The 16838-nt window shown below is 32.8% G+C and overlaps 1 long non-coding RNA gene across 2 annotated transcripts; it reads right to left on the reverse strand.

The window, feature by feature from the left end:
* Window positions 1–22: 22 nt before the first annotated feature.
* On the reverse strand, window positions 23–1693 carry LOC118065676 (uncharacterized). 2 transcript variants are annotated; one of them, XR_004690180.1, is made up of 4 exons: window positions 1412–1693; window positions 876–1306; window positions 376–788; window positions 23–324 (listed from the first exon to the last, which is right to left on the reverse strand). It is a non-coding gene; the product is annotated as an uncharacterized lncRNA (long non-coding RNA). The 2 variants fall into 2 exon arrangements; XR_004690181.1 differs by having other exon boundaries at window positions 376–460; window positions 1412–1688.
* Window positions 1694–16838: the final 15145 nt, after the last annotated feature.

Consider the following 16838-nt stretch of genomic DNA (forward strand, 5'->3'; position numbering starts at 1 on the left):
AGTAAAAATAAATATTCACTTCACTGCATAATATACTGTTAACGGTCTTTACAATAACAATTCATTAATTTTGAACTCTACAATTTATATCTGAATTCCTTATATATATAAATATATAATATAAATATATTTAACGAGATAAATTATGTAATTGTGGATCTTTTTTATCACTAGACATTGCAAACATATATATGTCTATCACTAGACATTTATACATTGAAGACTTGCTTTTCAGGATTAAAATTATAAGTAAAACTTGATGATATAATCAAAAAGTTTTCCTTTCGATCTTAATTTTCCAATTTTGTATAATCGTCTTTGTCGCTGTAAAAATTTTTTAACATTAAAATTGAATAAAAAAAAATTTTTACTTACCTCAAATTCAAGCATCAGTTCACAATATTTTAAATAGCAGTCAATGCAATTAATCTCTTTAACGCCAATATCATTTGCAATCATTCTACAACAAATTTAATCTAATAAATATTTATTAAGGTGTCTTATAAAGAATGTTCTTTTCTTAAATGATTTTTTTAAAAAATGAAAAAAAAATTATTTTTAGATGAAAACAATACTCTATGATTTATGTCTAAAACAATTATAAAATTTACAACAAACAATCATCACTTGCTTGACTATATATTTAAAAAAAACATTATTAATTATGAGTTACAATAAAAAATTAGTGAATGTATCACAAGCACTCTTGCAGAGATACAATAAGAAGTATCCTGCAGGCTAGGCTTGACTTTTCATTTTTATCGAAGACGATTTTACGCCCTCGCTACCTGTGGTAACAACAAGATTTAAAAATCAATCATTTATGTTCATGAATGTTTGTTTTGCAATGTTTTAAAATTTATATTAATTTTTACCTTTATTCAATGTTATCAATGGTGCTGAATATTCTTTTATGTATTGAGAAACATTTTTAATCGTTTCTAAAGTAATTTTAACAGCTTCAAAAAGATACTTCATTAACTTGGTAAGAGTATACAAACTTCTTACTTTAATACCAGCATTTTCTATATTTTTTTTGCCACTTTGTTCTCGGTCTATAATTACTAATGCTTTAGTAACGTTCAAACCTTCTGGAGTTAAGTCTTTTCTAAAATACTACTTCCACTGATAATAACATCTTCGATAATAACACAATTATCTCCTTTTTTGTATTCATCTTTAATCATTTTTTTTGTACTATAACTTTTTGCTTCTTTTTTTCTTATTATCATTGGAATGTACCACATAATTGATCAATTTTTTGACTACTATCGCTTAATTTCCAAAGAGTACTTGAAAGCCGGCTCTAAAATTGAGATAAATCATAATAAAATATAATTGATATCAATTATATTTTAATTACATTATAACCTGTAATATTAAATTAAATTTAAATTTGATAATTACTTACAAAAATCTTTAGATATCCTATGATAACTCGCCTCTCGAATACATGTCAACACGAGTTATGTTTACATTTATAAAATTGACACTGTACACTGTTTATTATTTATAAACAAAAATGTTTGTTAGCTGTCAAAAATGAGGGGAAATAATTAAAATTAGGGGAAATAAGATGTTTTGGAGTAGGAAAATTTATTTTTAAGAGGGGGCAGGGCCGGAGGAGAATTTAGTCATAGAATATTTGAAAAATAATAGATGGAATAATTCATATAAAAAAAAAACCGTCTCGGTCGGTAATTTCTCCCATGGTAATGGGAAGGCATTAATGAACACGAGTGTACCATCAAGCTAGATGCGGGTACCATACAGATTCAGGAAAGACATTAACGACAGCTACATTCTAATGACCAAAACTAAAAGTTCCTATGAGAAGTTATGTCTAATGTAAATTTAGTACAACTATAAAGAACACCATTATCAATGACAACATTCACATAAATAATTATGCATAATTCGATCATGTAACGATATAAATTAAGAACTTATAGATACAATGATAAACTATCCCACAGTTTGATTATGAAAATGCTTAAAATATTTAATGACAATTGTATCCAAAGAAAAAAATCTCTAATAGTCATTTTATCCACAAACTATATCGATAACATTGAAACGAGATATTACCAACGGTAGGTAATCAAATTTCGCGGTAGGTAAAGTAAATTTCTTAAAGTAACTGATAAAAGATAACAGCCATAAACTGATATATTTTCGAACAATTGTTATAATATTAGATCATTATTACAGAAAATAAATGAAAATTATCTATAATTCTGTTAATTGTGTACACAGAGACCTATTTTCATATATAATAAAAACATTTTTTGGGTTAACTACATCGAGCTTGACTGTATATTGTCAATAGAAAATGAGTTTCAGCATTTACACAGACAGAATAAATGAATTAATAATAATTGAAATAAATCAATATTAAACTAAAAAAATTAAACTACATTTTATAATTAATTACAAAACTCATAAAGAACTCTTTCTTTGTATATATCGAACAAATTTATTGAAATAGAAATAACATACATTGTAAGAGAATAAAAGTAATTTCAATTAACAGTTTACTGTTCACTTATAAAAATGAATACATTTCAGATAATATTCTTTATATCAAACTGTATTAAAAAGCATTTAACTTAATTATGAATAAAAATATTTTTTGACGATATCTTATATTTTTTTTTCATCCAATTTTTTTAAAAAAAAACACCATTATTATGCATGTAAACATAAAAAAATAATCTATTATCAATTACTGTCATGTAAATTGTAATAATGAATATTTCGAAATTAGAAATTCTTTTATATAAATCTGAGTTGTTGATCTCTATTCATTTTAAAATTCAATAATTTTGAAAATTCATTATTACTTATATTATGTCTCAACTTATAAACCTATTTGATCAATAATAGTCTATCTTAAAAAATCTGATTACAACTAACAATTTCGACTATGTTAAAATTATCCGTTGTAACTTACAATTTTATCGTCAATACCTTCTCAAGTACAAACATAATACAAAAAAATAAGTAATTAAAAAAACTTGAATAATGTTAGTCATTACTTTATAATACTTTTGTTGCTCCACAACAAAGAAAAAATGAAAAATTAGAAGAACGACTTTTCAACAATAGTTCTATAGAGCGATGCCTAAAGAAAACTGGCTTGTCGTATCTTCTCTTACCTTGTTATATTTAACAAAATATAAAGATAATATAAAAAACTTATTTTAATGTTAGATTTACTTATAACCCGTCAAATTAAAAACCAAATAGTATACTACTTTATTATTATTCACTCTGAAAAGACGATGCTGCTAATTATTATGATGCAGCTTGAAATAATTATTCAATTCGCCTCACTTCAACCGGATCAGCTCGACAAATAGGGCATCTCAGTGGAAGTCCGTCTCTAGTTGCTGTTTCTCTTAACTCTTCAGTACACCTTTCACACAATACGCAATGTCTACATGGTAGAAATTCAGTTTGTACTACATTCCCAACACACCCTATGCATCTTCCATCGTCTGTAACGAATCTACCTTCTGAAATATTTATTATAAATTGGATAATTTTACATTGATGAAATTGTATTATAAAAAATTGTTGGTCATTACTCCCTTACCTTCAACTAGTCGGTTTCGCCATAATATGTTATTCAAGACTTCTTGGCGTCGAGGTAATCCGTTGACGTGCAGTTCTGCTAAAATAGCTATCGGCTCAACTTCGATGCTGCTAATTATTATTATAATTACCTCAACATGTCAACAGTAATATTAGTGGAATCTATTTCATCAAATATTTCCTCATTTTCAAGATTATTCAAATTAATAACTGTAAGGCACAAATTTTAATTTTCTAACATTTTAAATTGATAGTATAACAAAAATTTTTTTATTGATCATAATATATTTACCTCCGTAATTGTTGTCCTCAGTGACTTCTAACTCTACGTAATCTATGTCTTCAGTGTATTGTTGAAATGCTGTTGAAATATAAGAAGCGCATGCTAGAAATTGTGGCATATTTATCTCTTCTAATTCATATAGTCTCCATATTACTTTTATTCTCTCATTTTGTAAAACATAAGCAGGACGTGGATTGCGCCTCACTTGGTGTCCTGCCAGTAGTGTCCGATACTCCAATTGTGCATTTTCAGCTACACATTTTAAATTATCTGCAATAAACAATAATTACTATAAAATCTTGTTAGTCTTAATGAGAAACATTATTCATAAATTGATTATATCTATATCATACCCGTCAATTTCCATATAGATGGATGACAACCACATCTTGTAGTTAGTATTCGATTATATGATTCCGAGAAGTTATTTGTTCGATCAATTTCATTGTAAACGCTGAAACGTTCTGGGCGAATCCGTTGGATCCATTGCCGTCTATAATAAATTATGAATGGATGCAGTAATGGCCTTATCAGATCCGGGATGTGATAAACAAGCCAATTAAAAGCTTCTTCAATATTTTCAGCTGGCAGTAGAGGTAGTGATAAAAATTTTTTTATTAATATCTTACTCAACCTCCATTGTCTAAAGAACTTGAGTAGCTTTAATTTGGCTAATTTCTCGATTACAGCCTATTTTAATAAAATAATGTATTAGTTACTCTTTAATTCATAGTTTGTATTATTTAATTGTTATTTACAACCTGACAGTAATGGAAGTAACAATGACGATGTAATACAGCTGGATAAGTAACATTTACAGCCAGAGAGAGAGCCGCTTCAAAGTCTGACATGATTACTGAAGGATTGATTTGTGGTGCTATAACAGTAGAAAAATATGTCAAAGCACAAATATAAGCTGAAATTGTTTTCCTCTCCATAAGGGACCAGAAAATTGGAATTATCTACAAAAAAAAAGTATTTTTTTTACAGTAAATATTACAATTCATTCTATATATATATATATATAGCTGCTTAAAAAAATTATATAAAATTTTCAAATTACAATATCTGACAGTTGATCATTGGAATATAATTTTTAATTTTGTTAAACTTTTATGCATTAAGAACCAATTAAACAATGATATATTTAGTGCTCTTCGAGTATTAGCAGCTGGAATTTGTTTTGATTTACTTAACAATCAATCTGCAAAAGAAGAACTTCTTCTGTATACAGAACTTAATCTATTAAAGTGCTCATCTAGGCCTAACTGGAATATTATTCAAGAACCTCCTAGTTATGGAAGATAATGCCTGGATGAATTTGTCAAAGTCATTCCCGAGATATGCTCAAAAATTAAGAACGAAAAATTATACTCTTGGTCAAGAATTGTCAAAGACTTTACAAAAGCTATTTATAATTTCAACGAGAAAAATAGAAAAACTACAGATAAACTAAACAATATTTTTATAAAACATTACTCGTGGCTTCACAATAATATTGAAAAGTTTATTGAAGCTAGTGAAGTCTCAGCTGAGACTTATTTAAGCATACATTAGACATATTCATTTTACACAGGTATATTACAGCTTTTAGTTTATATTATCTACAATATTCTTAAATACTATCAATCCATTTATTCTATTTTGTCACAGATTAATTAACTCTTTTTGTTTTTCAACACATTAAGCTGTGGGACAGTATAGGTAGACCTGGCATGTTCTTAAACATCTAAGTGAATATCTTTTAAGTATTTGGAAATCAAAGAACAGATGGCCGCGGTGGGTGCAGCCAGGAACATTTCCATGCTTAGGGGGGGCTGTTGATTCATTTTGCTGAGCTTTTTAACTAGACTTGCTCTCTGGATGTTGTAACGTGGACATTGCCATACGACGTGGTTGATGTCTTCTTTGGCCTGACCGCATTTACAGGTGGGATCGGAAACGATGCCAACTCTGGCTGTGGACTCTGCTAGGGCATAGTGATTTGCTCTACATCTGTTAAAAATGACTGTGGAGCGCCGCTCAAGCTTTAAAGAGGAGAACCAAGGTTTGGTGCATTCATTGAAGAAGTACTTGAAGTACTTTTTGCCTTTTGATTGTCCTAAACTTTTCAAGGTCGTGTTATGCGTTTCATAAGTTGATTTTTTAAAGAACTCAAATAGGTCTGTGAATGGGATGGGACTAGAGGAGGGGGGAGAGGTTGTGGCCCTCTTTGCCAGGATATCAGCTTCTTCATTCCCTGTGATCTCTTTGTGAGACGGGATCCAGAAGAACTCGATTAATCTATCTTCATTATTGGAGAGATAACTTGCGAACATTTTCTTTATCTCGAGGATGTATGGATTGGTTTTAACCGAGAGGTGAATATTCTGAAGGCTCTGAAGCGCGCTAAGTGAGTCCGAGAAAATGATTACGTTTTGCCGAGGGAGTTTGGAGGCTAACTCCATGGCGTCCTTGAGGGCTATGCATTCTGCGGTGTAGACAGAGGCATTAATGGGGCTCGATTTTGTGATCTGAATATTTAGAGATGGACAAAAGCACGACGAGCCAACTGAGGGGTTACCTTTCATCTTGCTTCCGTCAGTGTAAATGTCTACTGCATTTTTGCTGAGGATTAGGGTGTTTATCTCTGCGTTGGGAAAGGCTACTTTTTGGAGCTTGGATCCTAGTTCAGTGTTAATAGGAATGGAGGTCATTAGTGTAGAGAAATCGTGGCAGTAAATGTGATGCTTTGGATTGGTGTAGAGGCATGCTTGTAAGTCTGTAGTCTTTTCAATGCACAGTCTCAGAATACTTTTTTTTTCCGTTTGTTTTTGAAGCATTTTTTTTGGAAGCGTGTAATGAGTTTAAGGAGGGGGCAGGATGAGCAGGAGGCTATTTTACTAAGAAAGAAGTGACCTAGCAGCGTTGCTCTATCCCGAAGAAAAATCAACTTAGATTCTGCGAGTAAGACATTTGTGGGTGTAGTCTTTCTAAAGCCTAGAGCGGCTCTGATGGCTGTATACTGAAGTCTCTCGAGTTTTTCAGATTCTTTTTTTTTATGAGGAAAGTAGACGAAGCTACCATAGTCGAAAATAGATCTGACATAACTTTTATATAGAGTGAGGAGAGTTGAGGGATGTGACCCCCACCACGTGCCACACAAAAACTTGATTATATTCAGAGCCTTCGAACATTTTCTGAGGACTTCACTCGTTTGTGATGAAAAGGACATATTGGAGTCAAATAAAATGCCAAGAAATCGCGCAGTCTGACTAGATTCAATTACAGTGTCTCCGAGAGTGATTTGAATTTCTCCTGGTAGTCTTTTGTGGGTATTGAAGTCTATTAGTACCGTTTTGTGGGGAGCTAGGTCGAGACCTAGCTCATTGAGGTTGTTTTTTATATTGATTATTGCTTTTTCGATTCTTCTTTGACTTAAATTGACCTTGGAGGTTTTCGTATAAACCGCAATGTCGTCTGCAAATTGAGAGACTACTATGTTCTTGGGTACATTTTTAACTATGTCAGCAACGTATATAGTGAAGAGGAGGGGCTAAGTACGCCCCCCTGAGGTACCCCTTTACCTACGGTACGAAATTTACCCGGAGAGATTGCAGAGCAAACAAACCGCTCGTGTGTGAGAAACTTGATAAATCTAATAGTTTTTTCTGGGATATTTAGAGAGGCTAATTTGCTTAATAATACGTCGGGAATTACGTTGTCGAAGGCGCCCTTGACATCCAGGAAAGCAGCCAACACGTCTTTCTGCTCCATGCGAGCTTCTTCTAAGTGAATAGCAAGATTTGTGATATTGTTTAGACAGGATCTTCCTTTCCGAAATCCTGATTGATTATCTGGTAGCAGGTTATTATACTCCACCCACCACTGCACTCTGTTCTTTATTATTGTTTCAAAGAGTTTGCAAGTGCAAGATGTGAGAGAGATGGGACGAACACTTTGACCGTCGGCTTTATCAATAAAGTGAGCAAAAGAAAATTTCCAGGCGTCCGGGTAGTCACAAGTGTCGAACATTTCATTAAAAATATCTAAAAGGATAAGTTTAAGTTTGATAGGGAGACTTTTAAGGATCTTAAAGTCGATGCCGTCAAGTCCCGGAGAGGACTCTGTTTTTTTTTGCGTTTAGTGCAACATTGAATTCATTGAAGTTGAACGCGGAGTCCAGGAAAGGGTTAACCTCACATCTGGGGATCCACGTGGGGTCTGAACAGACCCAGTCAGGACTGATCTTATCCATGGCTTCGTCTATTTTCGCCTCCCGCTGGTTATTCTCTTTGTAGTGTGTTGGACTGATTTTGGTCCACTTATTTTTGAATATTCGACACTTGTTCCACACGTACCTGGCATTTGTACGGAAGTCTATCGCACTTGCAAAGTCCCTGAAACAGTTTTTTTTCTTGATTTTGAATGTTTTAATGGCAACTGCACACATTTTTTTGTAGGCTATGAGGTCGGTGATGGATACAGTGTGCTGCCACTTCCGGAAGGCAGCGCGCCTGAGTCTTTTGACCTTGAGACAGTCTGCGTCCCACCATGATACAGGATTGTTCCGTTTTCTCGTGTTACGATTGTTTTTGTTTATGTTTTTATTTTTTAGTTGCTTGTCACTCAGGCGTTTTCTCCTTCCGGGAGTGGAAGCACTGATCGCGTTCCTTACTTGATCCATAAAGAATTCATATTTATTACTAGGGGTTAGATGTTCAAATTCTAGAGAGAAAAAGAGAGGGTATGAGTTCTCAAGGACATGCGCCAGCTTGTCCCAATTTGTCTTGGTTGTAGTTAATTTGTGAGATTTTTTGGTGTAGTAGTTCTTATTGAGATTAACTGATATAAAGAACGGGAAATGATCCGAGCCCCAAGTTTCATCATGCACCTTCAGCTCGATTTTTTCAGCAAGATTTATAGTAGAGAATACCAGATCAATGTTTGATTTATTATTGTTGTACGTATTTATACGGGAAAACGTATTTTCATTATGGAGAAATAGGTTGCTGCTCTCAACGCTGTTCCATAGACGCTCACCGTTATTATCAGTGGATTTGCAGTTCCACGCTTGGTTATGAGCATTAAAATCGCCAATGAGGATACAGCGCTCGAGACCATCAACATTACCCATAATCGTGTCCCACTGAGCTTGGGTGAGTGAATTGCCTGGGGCTCGGTAACAAGTTAATATATTGATAACTGGAAAGACATTTGTTATTTTTATACCTAGTATCTCCACCGTTTGGTCTGGAGAGCGCCAGTTACTTATCTCTAAGAAAGCAAGGTTTTTCCTGACTAGTAGGATGATACCACCTCCTCTGGAATGTTGTCGATCTAGACGGACTGGGAGAAAGCCTGGGATGCTGCAGTCGTCATCAGGAGTCAGCCAAGATTCGACACCCACAAAAATGTCGATGTTGTGAAGAATTTCCCGGAGTTCATTGTGTCGCTTTTTGAAACTGCGTACATTCCAGTACAAAATTTGTAATGAAGATGAAGATGTTAATGTATCCATTGTAATGAGTATTAGGAGTCACTGAAGCTGGTCTCGTCTGTTGCGCTGTCGTCCTGGGTGGAGTTGTTGAGCTTATTTTTGATTCTGGTGATTTTGCTCTTGATATAACGGTCACTTATGTGGTCGTAAATGTCCGTAAGAAGTTTCAGAACTCCAGGGGTGTTGGATGTGAATTTACCCACGATCTCTGCAACATTAGCCTGCCCTCGTGTGTCTAAGAACAGTTTGGCAGTTTTTTCAAACGTGAGCGGGTATGCATCTGCACCCTTGGCGACCATTTCTCTGGCGGGGGCAAGTTTTACGATAATGTCGGTGATTGAGGGGTTTTTCTTGTTTACCGTTCTACCTTTTTTATTCGGCTTTCTGTTCTTTAAAGATCCTGGATCTCTCAGTTCGTCTGTGGCGTCCTCCAGATCATTGTTTGATGAGCATGAGCCAGGCAGCTGCGAGAAAAGCCTTTTGACTCCACTTGGTGGTGGCATTAGTTGAGCTGCTGGCACTACTGTGTGACTGCGGGAGGATTTATCCCAGTTAACCTGCTGTAGAGTATCTCCTGTGTCCTTGGGGCCTATTTCCTTGCTGCTGGTCTTTGTGATTTCGTGATGATTTGTTACAGGTGTTAGCTGGCTTGTCATTTCTACATCTATTGGTGCGATAAGGTTGTCATTTGTGTATTGAGAACTGCTGTTAAGCGGATTATAAAGTGCTGTGGACTCGGTGCTGTTTTGAGTGCCTGAACAGTGTTTGGCTATGTGCCCTGTTTGTTTACAAGCGAAACATTTCAAAGAATCCGAGCTTGGATAGATGAAGTAATTAAACTCGTCATATTTAAGCTTGATGATCTCAGGCAGTTTACTACAGTCTTCGGGTTTGATAAATACTTGTCTTCGAAAACTTATGACGTGATTGTATTCATTCGATGTTATTCCTGCTCTGAGAAATGTGACCGGTGAACCTCGCCGGATGCCATGACTGTTTAATATATTTTCTATGATCACATGTGGAATGGTCGGGCAGGCGTTGGACAGGATTACTCTCTGGAGTTTGGCAACCAGTGGACGAATTGTTACTGCATGTGCGCCTATTTTGAGACTTTTATATTTGTCTGTTAGTTCATCTACCATGATTTTACTGGATAAAAACAAGCATACTCGGTTGTTAGAAATTCTTGACGCAAAGAGAACGTTTTTGGGTAGTATGATGTTTCCTACTGCATGAGCATAATCAGAGAGAGATAAACCATCGACACAATCTAACACTAATCCTTGATCTCTCTTGGGGAACTGCGGAGTTGGTGTAGCTTCTGTTTTACTTTTTGGAGCGGCACTTTGGGCAGCGGCACTGTACGACGGAGCTGCGTGCTCTATTGACGCTGATGCAGCCGTCAAATCACTCGCGGGCATTGTTACAGAACTATTCAAAAAACTAGGTGACGGCGAGCTTTCATTTGAGGAAAGCATAACTTACACGCGCACTAGGCACACGCGGAAGCCAGGGCCGAGAAGGCCTGGCACGTTACTTTGATGTTTTGGTTTACAAATTAAGTAGGTTTATCGGAGCAATTATTGACACGTCTATACTCGACGAGTGCTTGGCACCGAATCCGAATTGAAAAGTTAATTAATGATAAATCAAAAGAATAAAGATATTATTCAAATAATCTTCGGGTTCTCTTAAAAACCCATGAACAAGAGTTTTACGTTATTTGGATTTGTAATTATGAAAAGCCATTCGAGGTTTCATTTAATGAAGCTTGAACTTTCTTGAAAAATGATCCTAAAAAAATTCTTCATTATTATCAAATTTATTACCAGCGATTTTGCAGTCAAGTTTATGCAAGAAGTGGTCAATGATTTTTAAAAATTAGTTGTTAGTGTCAAGATATTGCAATAAAGTTTATCAAGATGAGTGTCAACAATATTAAAGAAAATGGAGATCACGAAACAGTGCTAATTATCTCTGTACTTCTAGAAGGACCGGCGTTTGAGAAACTTATTGCTTCATATACACCAAAGAATTTTGTAGTCAATATTAAAGGTGATAATCCCAGAAAAGACTTTATGTTCGAGTTTTCTATTCCAAAATCTCTCAACCTGGTCAATCCACCTGTATCATTAAACTTTATTTTACCATTTTGTGAAAGAGATTATATGCATATCATTTTAAATTGTTTGGTGAATGTAGGACGACGAGTAGCAGTTGATAAACTTGTACTCTTTCGTCGCCAAGAATTGATGAATCAAAAAGTGTCTGTTAAAAAAGACGGCATCAGATTGTTTCGACTGGTCTAAAGTACTAATCAACTACTAAAAACACTATGAATTTGTGAAAAAAAGAAGAGCATAGATCAATTCGTCTGTTAATAGTGGAAACAATAGTTGATACTGTTAATAAAGAGCCATGCTCAGAAACTATATTAATGATCAACGAGTGCCTTGATAGCTTGACAGTTAATGATGCAGGTGTTGCAAAATTATCGAGGAAACTTTTTACAAACTACATAATAATAAATTACTATAAAACTTGCAATTCTTCGCTTAAAGTGAAATGCATTGTTGATGAATAAATATGTACTTACTGTGTCTTCAACTAATGCCAAGATAGAGAATAACTGAAGAACTTTGGGCTTCTGTGGGACTATTTTAAAAGTAGCGTCCATGAATACTTGTGTTATGTTAAACATCGATTCCACTATATTTAAGTTGGCATAGACAGTTAGATATGATGTGTCATTAGCTCTCAACGTTACTACATGAAGTCTATCTTCTCCATTCTGAAATTCTGTATAAAATGACCATCTTGGCTCTTGTAATATATTAGCATATTGAGATAGAGAATGTGGTTCTCTTGGCCGTGTTTGTCTTCTCCAATTTCGCATCCGCGATTCCATTGATCTCCAAGGTTTTTGAATCGCAACAATAGGATGCCTAGAAATTGAAGGTATTCCTAAAGCTACAGCATATTTAACATAATTTGAGAATGAATGAAAAGATAATTCACATGTTTAAAAATATTTGATTATCAAATGATTAAAAATTAAATTTTTTATCTAATAGGTTATGTTTATTTTACAGTTTGTCGAAGTTGTTGTAAATTAGACAATGTTTTTTTTTGATAAAGGACACACTATAAAGCTTACACAACGGTAGCACGTGAGTTATCTCTGTTGAGCAGGTATAAAGAAATAAACAAAAAATAAACATGTTTAAAAATATTAAATCTTAAAAATACTTTTAAAAATCAAATTAAAGAATACTAACAATACACTAACTTCATCGTAAATTATTCTTAAAGATTTGTGACGCTGTTCGATTACTGTATCATATAATATTCTTTCAAAATTGTAAATTTTTTCCCACATTGGATTGGAAGGATGGTTATGAAATTTTAAAATTTGAAATTGTCCGTTGACCATTTTGCCCGAACCTCGGCAATTTCTCAGGCGTTTTTGTTGGCATTCCAAATACCTAATATGCAAAAAATGAAATTAATAGATAATTATTATAATAATTCTTTGACAATCAATATTCAAAATACATAATACTCAAATATATAAAATATAAAGAAGGTATTTTCATGACAATACACAAAATTGCACATTTTGCGTATAATTTCGAAATAATTTATTTTAATATATATAAAGAAACTAAAAAATCTACTCAGACTATTTCAATACAAAAAAATATGCTTTTGTTCTTGAATAATATACATTTTGAATTTTTATATTACATGTAATCTTCCAAAAAATAAAAAAATGTGAAACTTCCCATAAATATTGAGAAAAGACAAAGCGATAAATAAATGAGACGATAAATAAATAGATTACTTACATAATGTTTTGATAACATTTAGCATACACATAAGTGTAATTGTCAAAAAACTTCATTTCTGACTTTTGTCGTTTTAATGCTTCAATATCAAAATAAAAGCTTATTATTTCTGCCATATTCTTGTCGTATCGTTATCCATGTAATCGATACCGATCATTGAAGATTGTAATTATATTATATCAACGTTACACATAAAGTTAATGATTTTATGTTAGAAAACTGAATAAATAACTTTCAAATTACCAAAAAATTTTTAATAACTATATTGTGCAACAAATAGCACTAAACTGGTAAAAAAATTGTATTCAATTGTTTCTACGTCCTTACGGTGTTGACGACAAGTGGTTAATAGGATTTTTACGGGAGTAGGGATAGTATCACTACTTTTAAGCACGCTCACTCACACGTTCACCTCTGACAATCGAAGATCAACCGCGAATGTGACAAACTAATGAAAACTCTTATCTTGTGTTTTCAACGTGCATTATTCGTTATTTAGTGGAGCTTAGTGAATTGCATCAGACATTAGTACGTACCTGGTTCAGAAACTGATTTTCTACAAAACGACATGTAAGTTATTTGTATTTTATTAATATTCATATTCATATTTTAATTTTAAAGAATATCGTTTATTAAATCGAGTAATTTTTTTCGATATGAAACTTTTTTGGCATTCACATCATACATTCATACATCCATACGGTGACGCTTTCGTCTTTTGTTCTAAGATTTCAATAGTATTCATATTTGCCTTATCATATTTTGCGTCGTGCTACACCAAGTTTGTGTTTTCGTACACTTCGAATAAAAACAAAAAATACTGGGAATGAATAAATTTTTTCTTTTAAATAAATAATAAGAGAGACGATTAATGAGCTATATATATGATATCAAAATTTTACAGTATAAACTGTAAATTTATATAGTAATTCAAATAAATGTTCCTGACGACATTGTATCTAAAAATCATCATCGAGTACATTGCAAATTCTTCGTTGAATTTTTCTTGTGTTTAGAAGTGAGTGGCATTGCGAATATTCTCTGGAACTGTTTGAGACCAAGCCCACGTTTCAAGAGCCAATGTTAATGCTCCAACGTTCACTTCATTATAGCAGCAACAACCAATAAACGTTACACCTGACTTCAAAGGTTTTTGTTCGTAACATTCGTAAGTCGACGGACGTGGAAAATGGCACATCAACAAAGAAACAATGCAGTTGGTGAAGAAAGAGTATTTGACGGTTATTCATATTTAGTCCATGAAAGAAGAAATAACAAAATGTAAGTTTTTTTTTAACAAAGCTAATGATTTATTAGGTAATGAAAATTTCCTTCACATTTTATTAAAAAATTAAAAATTCAATATATTTCTCATATTTTTATAAGTTACGATAAATTACAACTTTTCTCTTCTCGGCAAATTATTATTCTTGAAATAATTATTTATATTATAATTGAAAATGCGTCATGAAATGTTAAAAACAAATTTTTATTTTTTTCACTTAAAATTTTCAGCTATCTACGATGCAGACATTATCAAACTAGATTTTGCCAAGGACGAGGAAAAATAGTTGGTGGTGTTTTTATCATCACAAACATTCACAATCACGCACCAGTAGCGGATTTACAAATTATACGTAAATTTAGGAAAAATTTGAGACAAGCTTGTGAGACGCAATTTCGTAGTCCGCGCGAAATCTATAACTCATTATCACCGATGTAAGTTTTTCATGACATTTATTAAATTTACTTCTTTTAAAGATTATTTGACTTAATGATCCATTTATTTTTGTCTTCTCCTATTTACTATTTATTTATTTATTTATTTATAGATATCCCGATGCAGCATTAATTGTCACATGGGAAATTATTCATAGAACAATGGTACGATGGCAGTTAAATAGGAGTTTTCCAAACGCTCCATCACTAGTTCAATTAATGGACATTTTGAGTCAACCTATGTATCAACAATTAATGATTCATGAAACCAGTGAAATGAGTGTAAAATTAGTAAGACCAAACGGTGTAGATCAAATTTTTGGAGTAGTTATTACTGACACACAGCTACCAGCCAGAATCGTCTCAAATAATAGTCCAATTTTTATTTCAATTCATCGATTAAATGTCCCATTAGGTATGGACATTTTTGAAAATTTGGCAATTATTGTTCCACATCAAAATCATGTAAGTTTATTCATATTATATTGTTTAATATAAATGAAAAAATTAAGATAATAAATTGGGAAGGCAAGAAAGATAGATGAAGAGAAATAAGAAGCTAAAAAGATCAAATTTAGAATAGTAATGGTTGTATTTATGTTAATAACGAACAAAGTTAGTAAAACGAGTTATAGAAGAGATAGATAAGCAGTAAAGAAAAGTATTTTTTGCAGTCTTTTTCAGTTGGCTGGAGTTTTATCAGCAATACCAATGAAAATACCTATAGTACAATAATTGGAAAAATGATGGAGGAAATAGGTGAAAATTTCAATCCTCCAAAAATAATTTTTAATTTCAACAACAGAATTTTCCAATATTTACGAGGAGCTTTCACGACTGAGACAATTGTAAGAGGCAGCTTTTCATCTCACTGCCACGTACGTAAAAATCATATATAGTATTACTGAAGCACTCATGAAGTTAATGAATTATTGTCATCATTGTTACTTTTGATTATTTTTATACAGATAATTCTTCAGCAAGCAGTACTGATGAATATTGAATTCAACCATGATAATTTAGTAATTATTCAAAAACTAATTGCTTTAAGTTTACTACCACCTGAAAGAATTTATGAAGCATTTATTTCATTAAGGAGTGCGATACCTGGCAACATGGAACAACTGAAACAGATTTTCCAGTATTATGATAATTATTGGATCATTAATATTGGTACTGAAAATTACAGTTTTTATAGTGATGAAGAAGCCCTATTTAACAGTGAAGATGCTCAATGGGAAATGATTGAGAGCATGATACATAACCGGGATAGAACCATTTGGGACTATTTAAGTAAAACATCTCAAGAAAATATAGTGAATTATATGATATTAATCTTCTATTCATTGATCATGAAAATTTTTCAAAAACATTTTTTACGGTGACTCAAAGATCTCACTCTACACTTAATCAAATAGCTAATGAAGATAGAAGATCAATAAATAAAATTCCTCGAGTTCGATACGTCATCCATCGACCCAGTATTCTTCGTTTATGGCATTTAATTGAGAACAACCGAATAAATATCTCTCATTTCCTGGCTGCATGTACTGGATTGTTAGAATCTTTTATTAATGATCTAATATTCAAAGGAATATATCCTGATGCCGATTTTGAAATAGTCAGATATGATAACATTCATAATCGTAAGTTAAATATTTGAAATATAATACTTAAACATTTTTTAAATATTGAACAAAAGAATATAGTATATTACAGAATATTCGATATATAAAAATTTGAGTATCACTTATCTTGTACTTGGTACAGAATTAATTCCAGAGTTTGAAGTTGAGCCGATAGCTATTTTAGCAGAACTGCACGTCAACGGATTACCTCGACGCCAAGAAGTCTTGAATAACATATTATGGCGAAACCGACTAGTTGAAGGTAAGGGAGTAATGACCAA

The sequence above is a fragment of the Chelonus insularis genome, unplaced genomic scaffold (genome assembly GCF_013357705.1).
Source record: "Chelonus insularis isolate UGA/USDA-ARS -01 unplaced genomic scaffold, ASM1335770v1 contig_31_pilon, whole genome shotgun sequence".
Taxonomy (NCBI): Eukaryota; Metazoa; Arthropoda; class Insecta; order Hymenoptera; family Braconidae; genus Chelonus; species Chelonus insularis.